The following is a 16,978-nucleotide window of genomic DNA, read 5'->3' on the forward strand; positions in this document are numbered from 1 at the left end:
AAAACACAAAGTCATGTCTGATCTCTTTCTCCTGATCCCCAACTCTTTCAGCCCCTCCCTGTTTATATATAACTGGGAGAACTTATCGTGAACAAAACACTTCAGTAAATAACCTACCCAAAGATGGACACAGCTTACAGTTTATTCATTTATTCATTATCTGTAAGCACTTATCCAGTTCAGGGTCGCGGTGGGTCCAGAGCCTACCTGGAATCATTGGGCGCAAGGCGGAAATACACCCTGGAGGGGGCGCCAGTCCTTCACAGGGCAACACAGACACATTCACTCACACCTACGGACAATTTTGAGTCGCCAATCCACCTACCAACGTGTGTTTTTGGACTGTGGGAGGAAACCGGAGCACCCGGAGGAAACCCACATGGACACGGGGAGAACACACCAATTCCTCACAGACAGTCACCCGGAGTGGGAATCGAACCCACAACCTCCAGGTCCCTGGAGCTGTGTGACTGCGACACTACCTGCTGCACCACCGTGTTGCCGCTTACAGTTTATATTTTTGTATTTTTCTGCAGTATGTTGTTTGTATGTGATACTGCTTCGGTGCTGATGGAAGATCCATTAACCATTTTTGACAGCACTTGCTTGGCAACATAGCACCCGAGTATTGTCTATACATCCTATATTTGTGCAGATCGTAATAATCTAATAGTGAGGATCTTTACACTGGAAGGTCACTGTATGTTTTGTACATTCTCCTAAACACAGTTTTCTTTGGTGTAGGTCAATGTTGCATTAGTATGGAGCTAGCTATAATGTCCAGTACAACACTGAGCACTCTGTGCAGGCTCAAGTGTGTGAAGAATAACTATATAAAACAGTAGTGCAATGCAAAATACATCATACTGTTTATACAGTAGTGCACAGATAATGGAGACCACTATTCATAGATTTCATCTCCAGTCCAGATGGCCAGTAAGTACATGTGCATTTTCCTTGGGACAGAGAAATCTGTTTTGCAGATTTGCTTTTTTTTAGTGACGGCTTTTTGACTGCTATACATTTTATCAGACCCAGATTTGAGGCGTCTTTTCAGAGTGGAGGGATGGACAGGAATACCTGTAAGTGTTTTCAGATCTGAAAAGCAAGATTGGGTCTTGATGGCTTCTGTATCTGCAAAGTGAACGTGTTTAGTGTTTATCTGAAGGGGACTTTTTTCTTTTCTAATTTTCTGGTTTACAGTTTGTCAGGATTTTTAATTATTATTTTTTTTAATTCCAGTTGTTCATTTGATTTCCCATGGTTGTGTATTATGTCACGTCTGATCACGTAAATATCTTGTACTTAATGTCTATTTTGATTTGACAGTAAATGAAGTGTGGTAAATAACTCAAAATGCAGTTAATTGAGGTTCAGAAAATCATAAATCTTATTGTCATTTAGGTGGGCAGTACTGCCCTTAAATAGATAAGACATTGTGGTCAGTGGATATAGCAGTCGTGTGTGACTCAGTAGGACCATTAGCGTGCTACAGTCCCTCAGCAGCAGTAGAAAATGGTCTGGTCTGGTAACTGTAGTCTAGTACGCGGTAGTGTAGACACTACTTGGACACTTCATACTTGGGGTCCCAAAGGGCTCTTGTTTGAGTGACCTACTTTACTGAGTTTGATACTAGGACATTAAGTGTGTTAGTTCAGGTGGGGTCTGGTGCATCACTGAGGGCTCAGAGTTATTGTCAGGACACAAACAAAATATTCTCTTTACTGAAGACAACTGACAGTGCTGAGTGATATATCTTTGTATCAGAATTTCAGAACTGGTGTAATATTGTGTGTGTTTAGAAAGAAAACATTCTGGTTACTTCTGAATTTTTGATCTTGGAAATACTCTGTTCAACAATTTTACAAGTAATCTGATATGTGGTCACATGTAGAATTCAAATATGTGGCACATATGAGAATGCATACCATTACTGTTCAGTTACAAAAATGTATCTCCCAAAATAGCAACTTTACAGGAGAAAGGGAAAACCTTCTTAAATTTCAATGGAAGTAAATTTTGGAGAATTTCTATTGGTCCATTCATGATGAAATTTTCACACACTGTGATGGAATGTTTTTAATTGGAGAGCAACAATATTTTGCCCTCATATCTGTCTTATATTTGTCAAAGATGGACATGAATATGACATATATGCCACCTTGTTCACTCATGTACTACACATATAGGAATCATACTGTATGTACAATGTTGTTTAATATACAGTTTTCCTACAAATCAAGATAAAGTTATTATGCATATGTCATTAACATATAATACCTGCATAGGTTTATACAATGTTTTATATATTTTGAAATATATGGCTAATCCTGCAATCATGTGTATCACTGCTATCCAAAGAAAAACATTCATCTCCAACATACATCAGCATAAAAATATTATATTCCAAGTCATTTTAGATAATTTCTGTTGGTTCATTCATAATTAATTTTTCACACATTGTGAAGGACAGCTGCTGTTTTCAAATAATGTAGTAACTAAAAATGGAGATACATGTTTTTCTTTTGACAGCGATGGCCATATATCAGATTTCCGATTGTGATGATGTAAAAACAGGGCATCTACATGAGTCACTCAGTCATCAACAATTTTTTAAACATTATTTAGCAACTCACCAGTAAAATCTTCACAGCACAGCCATGATTTCTGATGTACATTTAGTTAAGAGTTTGTTATAAAAGGCTTAAATGCAGTCATTAGCCACAGCTGTAAATTGAAACAAGTATTGAATGTTTTCTATTTCCCAGGAAACTTCTCTTAATCTGGTTTCCGTATATTGGCAAATGCATAGAAACACCATAAATCAGAGAAAGGGCTCACATGCGCTCAAACACCTAATTATGGAGCTAAAATCTAGGACTGTTCATCTGGATTCTTGAAATATGTGTATGTTTCCATTTCAATATTCAGAGAAAAGAAGTTACTGATTGTAAACACACTGAATGGTTTGACAGATAAAAATGTAGAAACATTGTACGTCATTTGTCAGGTGCTTCAGACTGTTTTGAGAGAAATGTTCTGGAATGTTTCTGGAACTCTGGCTTCTGTCTGGTTCATGTTTGCAATGCTGTATAAGGTTTGCTTTGGTGTCATTTTAAAGAGAAGTACAACAGAGCAAAACAGTCACATAACTGCAAGCTGTGTCAAGTTTGGTAGACGCTCTTGTAATATAGAATGATACTAATCAGGAAGCATGGGTTCCTCAACTTTCTTTTTTGTGAACATAGATACTAAAAATATAGTAATATTAACATTTTTCAGTGCTGCCCAGCACCAGCTACTGGTCCAACCGACTTTACTAGAGTCACTAGCTGTTAAGTGCTGTGACAAAAAAAGAGAAGCCTGATCAATCGCTATCATGCAAGTTAATTTGTCATTAAGCACTGCTCTGCAGGTTAGAGTCAGTCATCAACTTGTAAAGGAGCTGCGTTTAGGAGCTTTACACTTAAATGAGCATCAATAAGCAGATGCAATGATTAAATGAGAGGCACTAACAGACATTTGTCACAGTAGGTCCTGTAGACTTTGGAAGAAAGTGATTAATTACTTGTTTATGCCTATATACAGCACCATTAATCTGCTGTGAAGGCCATTGTATAATGACTTACTGAAGCCACACTATAAGAATGGCCATGTTTTTGGGGCCAGTGCTTGGCTGGAGAACACGTGGTATTTGTACTGACACTGTATGAATGCAAATAATAGGTTTATAACACCTTCTCTTAATGCTGTACAATGTCCAATAATACATGCTCTGATTGATCACATGTGGCTTTTTTATGGTTATGTACTCTGTAATGGTGGATTTAATGGGCCAGGCTTTGACTAACCTTCCACGTAACTGTATGTCCAGGCACTGTTCTTAAATCATCTTAGGAGTAATCCGATCCTTAATTAACCGGTCTGAATGGCCGTGGACCAGAAGAGAACTGTGTCCACTCAGGGTCAGCTCTCAGGAGAATTGGCAATGAATCGGAGGTAAATGGAGAGGAGAGAGAAAGGTGTAACACCCATCAGAGAGGCGGAGGGGGCGAGCAGGGCGCTGGGGGAATCTGCATGCATGATACGCGTTCACTGGCTTTATTTAGCAGTGTGGGTGAATTATTTAAGCATTGGTTTGCAGCAGTGTTTTACTGCACACGGCTTCCTTACATAATGAAACTTCCCTGAGGTCTATGAGATGGAGTGGAGGTGGAGGGGAGAGAGAGCAGAGTGGGGGACGGACAGACAGACGAGATAAACGCCCTGCAAGATTGGGAGCAAGGAAATACGTGTGAGTTAAACACTAAAAAAGAACTAACAAAAAAACAGACATACACAATATTATCAAAAAAAACAGGGGTCTGAAGAAAAGGACAAGGAGCCAGAAGATGGAGGGGGCTGGCTAGATGAAGACGAGGAGAGATGCTGTAGACAGACAGAGAGGAGGAGGAGTGATAGAGAAAGTGGGGGGGAGAATAAGAGGTGCAGACAGAGCAGAGGGAGCGAGTGACGGGAGAGAAATCAGCAGGCATGCATGAGAACACATTTGCACATTGCACACGCACATGACAGTGCTGTGGGTGAATGCTTCAAGTGCTTCAGTCTTCAGTCCTCACACTACCTGCACACACACACATACACAGTGCATTTTATTTATGTGTATCACTGTACACCACCACTTCAAATGGCTGTGAAGCTTTTACTCTACCATGCAATTACTATCAGGAATTCTGGGCTACTCCACACGCGCAGTTATTAGGACTATATGCAGCTAGTACATTTTCATTTTCCATCAAAGCCAGTATTGAATCCTTAGGCACTGGCCAGTGAGGGTTTACCCAGTGGCAGTAAAAACCCATTTACAATTATTTCATGCCAACCATAGCAAGGTAATAGTATTTACAAATGTGAATGTGACTGAACATTAAACATTTTGTGTAATGTGACAACCCATATTAACGCAACATGCATTGTACCTAGCAGAGATGAGGTGTTAGAAATGCATGCAGATATCATGCCTGGACTGATGCACATTTAATCACATCCTTTGAAAACAGGTACAAGTTTCAGCTTTCACTATCAACACGGTGATGCCACACATTTGGTGTTTTTTTCTCAGTAGGTTAATGATCGTTTCAAGGCACAAAATATGCTGCCACATTACAATAATTACTGAACTGTGCACTGTTCTTTCATATGAGAACAATAACACTTCACTTTCACCTAATGGCTGCTTCAGAGTTAGCATTCATCTCAAATTTAGCAGAAGTGTTGTTAATATTATTTATATCATTAACAATAGAAACTCTGATTCTAAACAGTTCCATTAGAGAAATAATAATGTAGGACTAAAGCTGTCTGATTGGTTGTTGTGCTTGCTGGGGGAATCTGATAGGGTTCTGTGCTTAATTATTTGTTTTCTGTGCTTTTAACCCTCTTCTAGTAGACGGTCCTGTTCAGTTCCTCCCACTGGGATAAGCTGCATGTTTATCTTCTTGTAAGTCTTGCTGAATTGTTCCAGTTTATTGAAAGATAAGTTTTTAGCTATGTCTTCAGCCTCTGGGCAACACCATACTAGCAACCCAGCTTTTAAGAATGCTTTTGTTGTGTCAGTAATCATAATTCTAAACCATTTCATATTTGTAGATTTGAAAAACAAAGTGGTGTGATCCTAACATTCAGTTCAGGGTCACGGTGGGTCCAGAGCCTACCCAGATTCACTGGGGGCAAGACTGGAACACACTCTGGAGGGGGCCCAATCCTTCACAGGGTGACACACACATGCTCACACATTCACATCTATGGATACTTTTGAGGCACAAACCTACCAACATGTGTTTTTGGACCGTGGGAGGAAACTGGAGCACCCGGAGGAAATCCACACGGACACAGGGAGAACACACCAAACTCCTCACAGACAGTTACCCGGAGCAGGGCTTGAACCCACAACCTCTGGAGCTGTTTGACTGCGGCACTACCTGCTGCACCACCATGATCCTAACATTTAATGTGGAAATTCAGAATAAGAGTCTTATGCAGTCACTTAATGCACTGTATGTAGTACACTGTTGAATCTGAAGCATTTTTTGCTTCCACAGTTTTAAGAGACTGACTGAGGCTATGCTTGAAGGTGTAACCTTTAGGCAGCAAGCCTTTGGGCTCCCCAGCCCAGCAGACTCCATTCCTCTGCACACTGCATCACAGAAACACACCTCCATGCTATAGATGGCTGAGGTTGTCCTCTAGCTTGCTGCACCAGCCAACAGAGCCAGGCGAACCACGCAGGCTCCAGCCTCTCTCAGCTCTCATCTCCAGCATATTGGCTCTTCATGCATGGATTGAGCTAAAGCCTGCAAGCTGCCACACCGACACACTTCTTGCATGCAGTCCTTACACACTTAAAGTGATATTGCCACTAAACAATGTTAATGTCCTTCAAGTCTAAGGGTCTGCTGGCAGTGACTTCATATTCATATGCTCCTTATTACATATATTTCATAGCAGTTACATAGCTGAGGAGTTAGTTCATTGTCAGAATGTCTTACAGGTTAAATGGTCAACAATATATGAAAGCCAGTATTGCTAGTAATATCACTTTAAGTCTAGGAGCAGCATTAGATTTAATTGTTCACAACATTAACATAGCATAACATAGGTTTAGGAATTCTGTGCACTTTTTCATGTTCATGTTGACATATTCGTACACATAATGTTTATATCAGTTAATTAGAACAATTTCTGAGTTATCAAGGAGGATCCCAGTGTTATTTGTAACTTTTACAAGGAACCCTAGCATTCTTTGACATATTAACAACCATCCTAGCATTGTTTGGCATTCTGTGCTAGCATTTTACATCATAAATCTGCCAAAATGTTTAAAAGATACTGAATTATTGACTCCATGCAACCTGTGTAAAACCAGTCACAGCTACCAAATAATTACTAATTGATTAATTAATTACCCAAACCCCCTTAATTTTACACAGTAGTAGTCATGCTGATAGATGTTCTTTGGTTACAACAAAGAAACCTGTCCTCATAATGTAGACATCGATAGCCAGGGCACATTAAGATGAAACTGGAGAGCCATGACATAGCCATTACAGGTTACTTGTTGCTGAGGGTGGTCATGTCACTGACATGTCGATACGCTTATTAAGGAACCTAAACTCATGGTTTTACATTTACTATCTAAGAAACCCAGTGCCAGATAGTATTAAATCACACTAGGCAGAAACAATAGCTTAGCTGGTATGTTTGGACACATTAGCATGGATTAGCTAACTCTCCAAGGATGCTACATCTAAGTGTGCTCTGTTTTATTATTAATTTAATCTGAGATTTGATTTGAGAGAGGATAATATCATAGATCAATTCAACATTATGCTATGGTAGATAGCAATATTAGCAAGATTAATTTTTTCTTTTTTGCCATATTAACATTGTTTCACTGACTCTCACATGATCCTGCATTCTTGAAATTGTAAGTTTGTGGGAAACATTAAAACAATAAGTTAATTACTTATAATATTAACTGGATATAAATGTGTAATAATAATAATAATAATACCTTAGATTTTACAATGATTTCTGTAAACTTCATGTTATGCTTAGCTGTAACATTAGCATGACTGTTAGCCACATTAGCATTATTCATTTGAACCTTTCTTTCCAAGAGTCATCAACACCAAAGCGTGTGTATGAGATTATATGCATTGTTTTTTGGGTCATACTCCCCCAAAATCCACTTGAATATGGCCAGGCAGCCATATGAAGCAGTCCAGGGTGGACTTTAGCTCCTGGAGGCAGTCAGACGTGCCGCCCCCTTTTTCCTAATGCAAGCAAATGACAACAAAAATCAGCAACAATAGCTAGAGCAACAGAATGCATTAATCTCAAACTAACATTGTGTTGTTTCCTCTTATTGCCAGCTGCACAGGATCAGGCCGTGCACAGTAGATCCAGCCAGAGCTAATGTGTTAGAAACAAGAGTTGGTTATGCAACCCGGTTTGCTCAGTTATTTATAATGTTCTGTCACTATGTCCACTTTTCTCTGTTCTCCAAACATGCTCTATCACTAGGATAGCGCTGAGATGAAGGGTTTGAAAATGAAAGATCCAAGCAGTGGCCCTGATGAAAGATTACCTGAGCTAGGTGGTAGGAAGTTTCTGTGGAGACGATTGGACCCCTCTGCATTGCACTTTTGCCCAAGAAATATGGACAGGAGCTGATGAAATATCTTACTGCTGTTGCACAGAAATAGAATCTGATAGAATATAGAAATAGAATAGAAAAAGAATCTGTGTAGGTGCAATTCAGGCCTGTTCTATTAACTAGTATAGCCTGTATGTATGTGTGTGTGAGTGTATGTATACACACACATGCACCTACACACTGGTCAACAATAACATATACATTATCCATCCTTTGAGTTACACTAACCATACAGGAGCACTTTGTAGTTTTATAATTACAAACTATAGTCCATTGGTTATTCTGTATACATTATTTCCATTGTTTTTCAATGTTGAGGACCCCCACAGAGCAGGTGTGATTTGGGTGGTGGATCATTCTCAGAGCTGTGGTGATATTAACATGGTGATAATGTGTGTTGTACTGTTACGAGTGGATCAGGCACAGCAGTGCTGCTGGAGTTTTTAAACACTGTGTCTACTCACCTACCTTGTAGGTCCAGCTATTTGATATAAAGCCAGAGCTCATCTGTTGTTGCAGATTTTGTGTTGGTCTTCCTCTAGTCATTAATCCATGGATGCTGTTGGCTGTATATCTTTGGTTGGGGGACTATTCTCAGTCCAGCAGTGACACTAAGGGGCCTGCTGTGTCTGATCCATTTGTACCAGTTCAATATAAACTCCCACACCAACCACTTAATCTGTGTTACTGAATCTCTGAGAATGATCCACCACCCAAAACAAGGTGAAAGGGGTAAAATAAAGCATACAGAGCAACTAATGAACTATATTCTGTAATTATTAAAGTACAACGCTCTCCTGTGTTCCTGTATGGTCAATGGAACACAGAGAATGGACAGTGAAACAAGGAAGGGGTCATAATGCAGTGTATGTATATGGCCTCCATAAGATAACTATGGCTAATGCACTCAGCTGCTGTCTTATAATGGTATTGTCCTTGTTGTATGTGAACACAATTGTCTACAGTTATTTTCATTTTAAAACAATTTTGAGACTTTCTAGTTCCCTTATATTAATCTAGTATTATATTGTTTACATCTGCAGGGCTGGCTGTAAAGCACCTATTTGGCTCGTTGTTCTTGTCTCTGTCCATTGTACAATGTGTATTAAAGCCAGTAAATTTAAAAGATTAACTTGGGTTAATAGTCACCTGTTCTTATGATGAAGACAGAGAAAGAGCCTGGTCTTGATACATCTGATACACTGAGGTGAAATTGGGGAAGGATGCTTTAAACAGTTTAGTATTTATGTTGCCTTTGTGCACACATCCACGCAGGTAACTTGTGGTTCAAGCTAACTATGTAACTGATGCTTTGATACACTTCTGTGGACTACACTGAGCACTTTAGCAACGCTCATAATGGAGAGTACAGAAAAGATGGAGAGCAAATTGATTTAGTTGTGGGGGTTTACCAATCATGCACATGCCCTGATTTACACCAGGAGGGCCTCTGCTCCTTTACCTGCAGACTGTACACACTCTCTCTTGGTCTGTGTGTGTAAAAATCATATTTTTAATGGTTGATGCCGTTGTCTAAAGAGCCGCTTTGGGTCAGGTAAGCTCAGCGTCACCCCAGGAACAGAGCTGGTGTGTCAGCTTAGGTTTCAAGAGCACCATCAGCGTGGGGTGCCCTCTATGGTGGAGTACTGGCTGCCTATGGAGATCCATCAGAAATTAAAATGATAAAGCACCAGCAATATTTCTCGATCAGATAACGTCAGTAGTAAGAAATGTGAATGCTTTTTTGTTATTGAAAAAAATGTCAGTTCATACCTGTCATTGTGGACCTTGCTGCTTTATATAAGTCTTAAGAAAACAGCATAACATCCAGCTGCTGTGGTGTAACCATCCCACTAAACGCTGCTACAAAATGACACAAAATCAAATTATATTCAGGGTTGATTTTTCACTACTTGAGCTGCTGTCTCTCCCACAATGTCTATGCCAAGGTCTGACACCAGTCATGTACATTTTTACCACAACAGTGTGTTGTACACTAGACTCTGCTGATCGAAGCTTTGATGCTGACAGCTGTATAAGGAGGATGCTGGACAAGGTATTCAGATATTATGTATCATTTAATGTAGTTGACATTGTGCATTACACTCCAGGCAGCTTCAGGTCAAGCGTAATCGTGGGCTGTTGTCGTACACTGGCGCTGTCAGTAGATGTTGTGTTAAGGGTTTTTGGGCTGTGTTAGCATGAATGCGAGCAAACCTGCGCGCTGGAGATTTACTCCCATATCACAATGTATACTGTGTCAGTACTGGCCACTCTCCAGTAGTCAGTGGCTGTTGCTCGGCAACATGCACCACAGTCCAACAGCTCAGCAGCAGCAAGGAGCCAAGCTGCTGTTGCCCCAGTGTAGGGCGCTCTCAGCCATGACTGCTCTCTATAATGCAGCCTGCCCATTTTCTCTTTCTATCTATCAGACACACACACACATCTATACTGTCCCTTATGATTCCTCCCATATATTTTCTTATCATATATGCCCCTTTGTCTTTCTTCAAATAATCAGATTCATATTTTATCCAACTGGTGTGTTTGTATATACAATGTATACAATGTATGCATCTAGTTATAAACCTATTTACACCTCAGTTTAATGTTTATTTTCAGTGATTGGAGCACAGATCAGATTTCACAGGACTGTATGAAAAGCCAGGTGTAAACACCATGAGGACGTTTGGCTTGGATTGGATTACAATCCAGTCACTAAAGCCACATTTTGTCAGAGATAGATCCTGACCAGATTCAAGACAAGTATAAATGAAATAGACACTGGTAGTGGGCAGTGAGAAATCCTGTTTACAGCAGAAAGAAAAATGAAAGCATTGTAAGAGTTGATGTGCCTTTACTTGGGAAAGAAAAATAAGATTCTTCATGTCATGAAACATGAAAAGTGTAGAGGGAATGTAGAAATAGATGAACTGTAAATACGATTTTTTTCATATAATAAGGAAGCATCTGGAAGCAACATTCAGAAGCATTCCCTGAACAGCTGGTTCTGTATATATAACTACAATATACATACGTGTGTGTGTGTGTGTGTGTGTGTGTGCGCGCATATATATATATATATATATATATATATATATATATATATATATACCTCGATGAGCCATATCATTATGACCACTTCCATGTGTTAATTTCCTCAGCTCCACTGATTATATGCGAGTACTTTGTAGTTCTATTTCAAATACAACTGTTCCACTTGTGCTGCATACTTTGTTTACCCCCTTTCCCTATTCTTCAATGGTCAGGGTCCCCACAGGACCACCAGAGGGCAGGTATGATTTGGGGAGTGATTCATTCTCAACACTGACATGATGGTGGTGTGTTAGTGTGTGTTGTGCTGGTACAAGTGCATCAGACACAGCAGTGCTGCTGGAGTTTTTAAAACCCTCAGTGTCACTGCTAGATTTGAGAATAGTCCACCAACTGACGACACAGTCCTGTGTCCACTGACGATGGACCAACACAAACTGTCCACCAACAGATGAGCTACTTTCGCTGACTTTACATCGAAAGGGAGGACTAATGAAGAAGGTGTGTGTAACAGAGTGGACAGTGAGTGTTTAATATTCCAGCAGCAGTGCTGTGTCTGATCCACTCGTACCAGCACAACACACATTAACAGAATAACCAGAATAAAAATGGTCCATGACCCAGATTGCATCTGCTGTATTGTGCTCCTGTTGGGGGTCCTGACTATTGAAGAACATTGTGAAAGGGCATTAACAAAGTATGCAGAGAAATAGGTGGACTACAGACTGTAACTGTAAAACTACAAAGTAATCCTGTATGGTCAGTGAAGCTTGAGAAACAAGGATGTGGTCATAATATTATGGCTAATTGGTGTATGTATATGCAACAAGTTTTGTTGTGTAGAGCACCACTCTGTATTTTTTTCACCCATGTGCACTATCTCTCTCTCTCTCTCTCTCTCTCTCTCTCTCACACACACACACACACACACAGTATTCGGTTAGTACATTGTTGTCTTTCACACAAACACATATTGCATTCACAAAAGAGAGAGTGTATTAAGTGCAGTGTGTAGCAGTCAGTGGTGGTGCAATGTGGCACTTCTACAAATGTCTGCACATATACACAAGAGAACTCCTGTAATTGTATTGGCATCATAATAATATAGTGATGCTTAAAACTTAATTCAGTGCTAATGCTGATGTGTTCCATATTCAAATTTCACAACAGACGCAACCAATGTAGTCTTCCTCCCTGAGCTGGGAGTTGTGTGGAGGGTATTATCCACTACTCTAGACCAACAGAAAAACACTGCTTCAAATTCTCTTCTTCTTTCTCAGTATTCTGTTGTGTGTGTATGTGTGCATGTGTGTGTGAGCACGTTTCTTGCCTCTGGCGTATGGGGAGTGGACAGAGATAGATAGGAACATTATGTGCTCGTGTCATTGGATGTGGAATGAAATAGTGTGGTAAACTGCTGCTTCTGCTCAAAGTTCTCTCTTTCTCTCTCTCTCTCACTCGCTCACTCACTCACTCTCTCTCACGCTCACTCTCACTCACTCTCTCTCTCTCATTCTCACTCTCACTCTCACTCACTCTTTCTCTCTCTCACTCTCTCTCTCTCTCTCTCATTCTCACTCTCACTCACTCTTTCTCTCTCTCTCTCTCTCTCTCTCTCTCTCTCTCTCTCTCTCTCTCTCTCTCTCGTGCTCGCTCGCTCCTTGTGCCTGCAATGAGATATCTGTTGGTGGACCCTTATACTGAGTCACAAAGGCATCAAAAGGACCACTCTCTTTGTCTCACAGATTTGCTCCAAGTCCTCTTTAAGTAAACACTGAATCACAAGAGACTTCATTTCCCCTGCTAAAGTCTATCCCACAGTGTTCATCTTACACAGATATGTCTATTGAAAAGCTCCTTTAAAAGTAAAGGTGGCAAAGAATAGAACTATTTTGGTTCCCTACGTAACATTTCAATGTCTTTTAAAAAATCAATTGCATTGTACTTGTTTTTGGAAACCAAAAACATTATTTTATGTCATCCCTCATATGGATACTTTTTGGCATATTTACATTCATGTGTCAAGGAATACCTATTGTTGCTACTTCTTCTTCTTCTTTTTTTTTTAAAGAGTTTGTAGGCTGTCATTTTCAGAATGTACCATTCACTCTCCAGGCCATAACATTCATATGCAAAAGCAACTGAAACACTGGCTTTTTTATGTTGTTGTTTTTGCAACATTTACACCCATTATAATAATTGAAGTGAGCTACTTTAAGATGTCATTCTTATGGTCACATTTTTGGAGTTGCCTTTATAATCTCTACAGAAAAGCATGAAATGGCATTCAGCAGACATGAACTTAAGGTTACCATGCTCAATACCACGCATCAACTAGAGAGCTATATACCTCCCAGCAGTCAGATGAGGAGCAGTGGGACTGTGTCCTCTGGAGTGACTGGAGCACCACTAATTACCTTTGGCATAGCTTTTGTGAGCATCATATTTTTGGAGCTGAATGCATCAAATCTCACAGATATTTTCCTAAATTTAGTGTACACAAGACAGATAGACAGATATAAGACAGATCAAACAACAACATACTACCCATTATTAATTTCAATTTGGGATGAACAAGTGTCCAGTCAGCTTTTGACCGTATAAGGTATATTACACTATGTACAACAGGAGTTATAGCTTTACCCATTTAGAACTGTTTCAGTCTAAATAATAAATAATAGAGGTTCAAAACTATAAAAACAGTATATATATGTATATATATAGTATATATTTTGTGCAGATGTGTGCAGGATCAATGTCCAGAAAGCTCAAAGGAAGCATGCATAAATAAATGTATATTATTTATACATCCAGACAGAATCACGCTCAGTGGCCATGTTGAATGGCCTGTGCCCCTTAGCCCAGTTAAAGTCCCATGCAAGGCCTGGGCTCATTATGTCAGTAGCAAGGAACATGAGATTTCTCTCTTTTCCCCCTCAAGTCAAACATGAATTATTTAGCTGTGTGGTGATCACGTTGAGGCTCCACTCCCACATCCCCTTCCTGCCTCCCCACTGCTTAACTCTCCTTCTCATTGCTTCTCATTGCACTTTTTTCACTATTGAGTTGTAAACCCCTCATGTAAGCCCAGTGTTGTTTGGATTACAGTAAGATATCGTGCTGCTTTAAGGTGTAAAGTGGATATCACAGTGTGTGTGTGTGTGTGTGTGTATGTGTGTGTGTGTGTGTGTGTGTGTGTGTGTGTGTGTGTGCTGTGTTGGTGTTGAGGTGCTTTCTTCAACATGTTCTGCTGTGAAGAAGGCTTCTGCAACCACCAATTAAGCTTTGTTACATTATGGCATGCCAATGGCTTTTGTGTTAAGCCACATACACTAAATTGAAATTTTAATGTTGTATATTCAGAGTGCATGTTTTGTTTTGTTTGGTTTTTAAAACTCTGTAGAGCCTGCCCACCTCAGTAGAGTGATCAATGTCAGTGACCCAGACAGCAGGCTAACATGCTAGTGACATGCTAGGACAACACATATTTCTTTGCTTTGCTGATTTTTTGAAGAATAAACTGCAGTATAGAGTACAATAACTTTCAGTCTTTCAGTAAATTTAAATGCTTAAAATATCCATGTTTCAACAGAGCTGTCCCAAAAGAAGAACTCCACATTGTTAGAATGTTATCATCACACTAGAAAAACTAGAACGGGTAGCAGAAATTAGCATTATGCAATATTTTTAGAATTTGGAATCTCTGTATAAGTGAAGATTTCTGCTGTAAACTCTGCCACATATATAATATATGTATCTTGTCATAATCTCACAGACATGATCTAAATTGCCTTACACTAGTTTCAGATACTTGCAAACATGTTTTTCTCCTGCAGTGATAGTTATTTTTTATACAGTGTACCCTGGAAGCCTCATAATCAGAAGACCAAAATGAAGCCCACACTGGTTGAACATGAATTCTCCGTTTATGGGACCCACATGGGTGTGTTGGCTGAATCTGTAGTTGTTCAGATAAGCTTATTTTTATTGCTTGATTATTAAAAAATAATATAAAATTATAGATGACTTAATTCATCATCAGTATAAGTGCTTGATTCATTCAGTATAAGCCTTTCCTGTACTACTGGTTCCCGCCTTGCGCCCAATGATTCGAGGTAGGCTCTGGACCCACCGCGACCCTGAATTGGATAAGCGGTTACAGATAATGAATGAATGAATGAATGAATGAATGTACTACTGATTTACAGTAGGCTAATCGGTATGCATATGATAAATATGATTATATCAACTGTCTGAAATTACTGTAAGATTTTTAGGAAAGTATTGTAGAATGGCTGATGGAAATGACAATTTTTCTTAATATTTATTTAATTATTTATTATTTTTTTTAAACATTGTTTTTGTCATGCCAAATCCAACTAACCTTTGTGTGTCATAATTAGGTTTTATTCAAATAGAATCTAATGTTTGGTAAATTTAATTAATTTAATTCAGTGTAATGTAAAAATTATGTTTTTGAATTGACTCTCTAGGCATGGCGACCACGTCACAAGAAACAAATTGACTACGTGTGCGTGCTTGCAGCCTATTGCCTCACAAAGTCCAAAATTGGACTAAAGCATTTTCTTCTTTTGTGAAATCTCATTCAGACAAATGGTGACTGCATCATCCATCTCCAAGATGTTTTGTCTGTTGCCATTGATCTTGTAAACACACTCTGCAATTATTGCCTTACAGTGAAGCTAATCTCCACCAGCACACATGCACGTAAATAATTCACCATGCCAGTGTTTTGTTGGAGCTCCACAACATCATGGCACACATTAGAGAGTGAGTCATCATGGATAGAAACTGTCTTTTGCACCATTCTCTGCCTTGTTCTGCGTATCAGATAGATCAGGAACTGTGTTTGTGCTCAGCCAAGTATCATTGTATAGATTACTACTGGTTTATCAATTATTCATGTGGTGGTAGTGAGCTATTTGTAAGCGTTCATAAGCAGATGTGGTTTTGGAGTGTCATTCACTGTGTTTAGAGAAGCAACGTAATTGTTTTCATGCTAAAAGGCAATTTTTGCCTTGTTAATTTATGTCAATGAATATGTGACTATATCAATGATGCATGAATAATTGAAGTAGTCCAGTTTTTAAGGATTTATTTTAAGCTGGCTCTGAGCCATCCTTATCAAAGCAGGCTTTTAGCTATGTGTTGAGTTCAGCTATAGGCTCTACCATGTTTGTTAGGCTTTATCAGACCCTGACAGACGATTGCCAATAGAGTATGCTTTGTTGTCTTTTGTATGTGTGTGTGTTTGTGTGTTTGTGTCCTTAATCGTTTTCCAGAATTCTAAATACTGTCTTATCCAGAATATTCCACTGGCTATTTGACATTCATTTTTATGTAACAGAGCGATGAGTGCAGGTCAGTCGAAATAGAAATGTCATTTGTGTGGCCTTTCCTGTGTTGCTTGTTGAAGCCGAAGAGATCTGTATTATTCCGTTAAGGCTTAATGCAGTGCCACTGGCTTTCCACCTACACCTGTATCCATCATATAACAGTTTCTTTCACTAAAGGTGGACTCATTAGTGGCTTACCTACTAGGATCTTTTTGGCCCCTTAGGCCCAGAGCATTTAAGCATGTAGCTCTTTAGCCTCTCATGAGGTAAGAGGGTGTCATGAGCTATTGGTTCCTCTCCCTGGCAAAGAAATTGCTTTGCTGTAAGTCATATCCCGGGTTATTGGTTT

At 39.4% G+C, this 16,978-nt stretch overlaps 1 protein-coding gene across 2 annotated transcripts in view; it reads left to right on the plus strand.

The window, feature by feature from the left end:
* Positions 1-16,978, plus strand: part of ppp3ca (protein phosphatase 3, catalytic subunit, alpha isozyme) — a 65,322-nt gene that overhangs the window by 5,021 nt on the left and 43,323 nt on the right. The window lies entirely within an intron of this gene.

Source organism: Hoplias malabaricus, chromosome 15 (assembly GCF_029633855.1).
Source record: "Hoplias malabaricus isolate fHopMal1 chromosome 15, fHopMal1.hap1, whole genome shotgun sequence".
NCBI classification, from domain to species: Eukaryota; Metazoa; Chordata; class Actinopteri; order Characiformes; family Erythrinidae; genus Hoplias; species Hoplias malabaricus.